Source organism: Microtus ochrogaster, linkage group LG1 (assembly GCF_000317375.1).
Source record: "Microtus ochrogaster isolate Prairie Vole_2 linkage group LG1, MicOch1.0, whole genome shotgun sequence".
Classification (NCBI taxonomy): domain Eukaryota; kingdom Metazoa; phylum Chordata; class Mammalia; order Rodentia; family Cricetidae; genus Microtus; species Microtus ochrogaster.
This window is the reverse complement of record NC_022027.1, coordinates 34,538,594-34,543,187: the sequence shown is the minus strand read 5'-3', so window position 1 is coordinate 34,543,187 and position 4,594 is coordinate 34,538,594.

The window sequence follows — 4,594 nt, the reverse complement described above, 5'->3', positions numbered from 1 at the left end:
CAGGACGAGGAGAAGGGGCCTCGTGTGGCCCTGCCTTTTAACGGGGGGCACCAGGGAATCTGGGAAGAATATCCCATACCTGCGCGCAGGTGCGCGCACAGGCAACCATAGTCCAGGAGGAGTCTGGGAGTTGTAGTTTTTCAAAAGAACAACAAACACTTATTTAGGGTTCGTGACTAAAATTTGACAGTCATCTATGTCTCCCTGTTTCTTATCAGCCCTTTCCCATTCCTAGTAATAATTTCATTTTTTCTTTTTTTCTCATTTTTTTTTTAAAGCTAGGTTTTATTCACCATGTAGCCCCAGATGGCCTAACACTGGCCATGCAAGAGTGTTGATGACTTATGTCTATGCCCTATGGCTATACAGGTCACAGTTAAGAATGATGCTACCACCAGAAAAGATTTCAGAACAGGAGAATAATGCACAGCATGCTGAAAATTGTGAATCCCAAAGTGTCACAACCCCAACTTATTCCTAAACCAGGGGATGCCTGAGCACAGAGACTGTGCTGCCTTTTATCCCGGATCTGTAGACATTAAGCCATGTCATTCATTCTATAGTCTTATTGATGACATAATGCAATGCTTGCCAAAGTTGAAGGGAAGGCAACATGACTTGATGGGAGGATTATTAAATTTTTCATCCCATGTCTTGATGTTCACACAAAAATTTTGAAGTAAGGCTTCTGAGGGAACTAATCCATTATAAAAGCATGAAAATTGTGAGAATTTGTATGTTAAATCTATTGAAATTAATAATATATTGCAATACATTTATTAATATATTAAATGTGGAATAAGCACCATAAAGCAAGCTCAAAATGAACAAATAATAGATCAGATTCCTGGTCCATGCAAGCATTGCAAATGGGACTATAATTGATTATATGATATAAAATCTTTGAGTTTGCTTTTAGGAATCGATGTGTTCATTTTACTGAATTTTCATATAACAGAATTTACTAAGCGTTATTTTGAAAGGGTAGACACTTCATGGCTATAAATAAATATTCAACATTTATTTATTTGTGCATTCTGCCAGATGTTTTCTTTTGTACTTTATATGTTTTATTTTTTTCTGAAAGAAATGTTATTTTTTGCCAGTTGTAAATTGAATGTAAGTCTTCATATTTGTTAATCATGCGCTCTGACACTGCGCTATGTACTGCATTAGAAATGTTCTGTTAAATTGGGTCTCACATATAACCCAGGTTGATCATCAATGCATGATTCTCTTTCCTCAGACTCACACGTGCCTGAATTATAGGTGTTTGCCCCCTGCTTGGATCCAAAGAATTTTTTAAATTTTTTTCTTAAAAAATGTGTATGGGTGTTTTGCCTACATGTATGTCTGTGCACCATGTGTGTGCAGTTTCTACACTGTCAGAAGAGGGTATTGGATTCTCTGGAGCTTGAATTACAGTTGTGAGGTACCATGTAGATGTTGGGAAAATTGAACCTGGGTCCTCTGGAAGAAGCCAACACTCTTGGAGAGATCTTACTTTTCTTTTGCAAGTGGTTATCAACTGGAAGTTGCTTCTGGGTTAGGAATGGTGGCACGTGTTCACTTCTTTCAGGTGTAGGACCCCATCTGGCTTGGACCTGTGCAGGCCCTGCGTATGCTGCCCCAGTCTCTGTGAGTTCATGTGTGCATAGATCCTGTTATGTTTAGAATGCTTTCTTTTCATAGGGTCTTCTGTCTCCACTGGGTCTTATAGGATCTAAGTTACTTCATTCGGAATAATTTTTTTCTAGCTTTTACCTGCAAATTTCATGATTTAGGGCTTTTTTTTTTTTCATTTCCACCCGCAATAGATTATTCCCCTTACTGCACACACTTTTCAGTATAAGCTGTCATTTGTTTTGTTGATCTTGTACTTTCTGACTGTCTTAAGATGAAATCTCAAAAAGAGGAGGGATAGGGAAGATCTGAAGCTCACCTACCTGCCTTTCAAAAGGTGGGCTGTTTCTCGGGCAAGCTTGCCTGGCAAGTTTCCCCAGAGTGCCTGCTGCAGTTGGGGCCTGGGATAAAGGAATGAGTCCAGGGAAGGTAGGTAAGAGGATCTCTGTGAGTCAGCGGAGACGGGGGCGTGGCTGGAGGGGAGGCTGCAGCAGGTGGTTGCAGAGCTGGAGCTGAGACTGGGAGAGTGGATTTGGAGGAAAGGAGGAAGTGTGAAGATCTGCATTTAGCTTACTTGTTTTCCTGGCCTGCATGCCTTAAATATGTATAGTATCAAACCTGTAATTGAGGCTGTACTTGTATCATTAAAGGTTGGAAATGATATTGTCAGTAAACAGGGAAGCTTTTTGTGTTTTTTTCTTTTTTGAATTTTTTTATTAACATAATTTTTGAATTGATCTTTTGGAAATTTCACATCATGCACCTCAATCCCACTTCCCAGTCCCTCCATATCCATCCTTCATCCTTGTAGTGCCCCCCCCCAAGGAAAACTAACAAAGAAATTATAAAAATAAGATAAAAATAAAAATGCAAATAAGAATATTAATTAAAAACAAAGCAATCAAGAAAAAAGCACTTTGCTTCTCTCCTGCCTTTACATCTCCTCTTCAGTTGTAGTGGCATTGGGAGTGTCTGCGTATCATCAGTAAAAACTTGTCTCCATACAGCTTTAACTGCAAATGTTCATTGTCTAATGTGTTGTTGGTCAGGTCCATGGTCTGGCTTCTGCTTCACCATCAATATCGGACCTTCACTGAAACTCCTCTCAGACAGGAGGGAGAAAGCAAAAAGAACCTAGGCCTAAGTACTGCCATTTTGATTTAAATAAGGTTCATGTTCCCAAGCCCTAGGGGAGCTGAGAACTCCCCAATGACTGACCAGCCTCCCCCAACCACAGAAACAGTCATTATGCATCTTTAGTTCTTTAGAAATATTATGGCGGTTCCTAAACACAGATGGAACAAATGAATCTGATTGGTTGGACTGAAAGACTTTCATTGTATATCGGTTGACAATGATGGAACACAACAAGGAAGCCCCTAATCTCTAAATCCTGATTGGTGAAAATTGTAACCGTAATTTGTCAACAAATGTTTGTAAATTTTATGCTTTTCAACACCACATCTGCCCCTGCTTGGGGCTATCAGGAGAAACAGGGCTCCGAGTTCTTGTCCTGCAGCCCTGATGAATCAGTGACCTGCTTATCTGGTGATTTATTGAAACCTTTGGAGCCCAAAAGTGTTGTCTCTTTCCTTCCACATGGCACATAAGGGCTAATTTTAACAGGGTATTCTGCAGTTGCATTGAGTTATGGAGATCCTGCAGGGCCAGTCCCTTCACACACTCCAGATCATACATGGGTTAGTGTAGTAATAGGAGTGGCGGGTCTGCGTCCCCAGCACCCCAGCCGCCTGCTAGGCTAGCTTATGCCCCGAAATAATTACACGGACACTATATTCTTTTAAGCACTGCTTGGCCATTTCTATCTAGCCTCTTTTAGGCTAACTCTCGCACCTGGACTAGCCCATCTCTAATAATCTGCTGTAGCCCACAAGGTGGCTTACCAGGGAGATTCTAGCCTACGTCCATCCTGGGTCGGAGCTTCATCGCGTGTGCCTCAGAGAGCAGAGCTCTCACCTCTGCCTGCAAGAGTGGAGCATCGTGTCTCTCTGAGGCGTCTGCCCCTGAGAGGAGAGCTGTCGAGTCTGACCGCTCTGTTTACTCCTCCCACCTATGTTTTAACCTATCAGGGCAAGCAGCTTCTTTATTTAATTAACCAATGACCTTCCTCCATCAGGTTAGGTGTTGGTCAGTGCTCACATAAAGCCCTGGATGTGTTTCTGGGTGGTAGCTGGGTTGTTCTGACCAGACTGCTAGGACCAGCCCTCATAGGTGAGTGGTTTTGTCATGCCCATGGTGAAGAGAGGGACCAGTTAGCTCTCAGTGAGGGAGAGTGTGGCTCAGCATGGCCCTCATTTTCAGCGTGGCTCACACATGGTTCTCGTGAGTCCCTGTGATAACACAAGCAGTGGACAAAGAACACAGACCCCAGCTGTGGAAGGATCACCAACCCAGACATGGCCATAAGCAGCAGCTTGAGCCTGGATATCACCACGGCCAAGCATAACAATTCAGGCCTCTCAGATAGGTATATGCCCCACATAGTTTACTGTTGTAGCTGGAAGCAGGTGTGGAAACTATTTCTTGTTGTAAATGCATTTAAAGGTGAGAAAACTTCAGGAGGAAAGAGGTAAACACAACTTCAGGTCCTTTAGAAAAGAAGTGGTGCCAAGGCTGGAACGCAATGTAAGCAAAGCAGCACCTCCGCTCTATAAAACCAAGTGGAAGGGTGTCTTCGCCAGTGTCGCCTTGCTGTGAAGAAACACCATGACCACACCAACTCACGTAAAGGAAAGCACGTAACTGGGGCTGGCTTACAGTTTGGGCGGGGTGGGGGTGTTGTCCCATTATAGTCCTGGTGGGAAGCACGGTGGTGCTTAGGCAGATGTGGTGCTGGAGAAGGAGCAGAGAGTTCTACATCTGGATTGTTAGGCAGGAGGAAGAGCAAGTGCGCCACCAGACCTGGCTTGAGTTTCTGAAACCTCAAAGCTCACCCCCAATGACACATTTC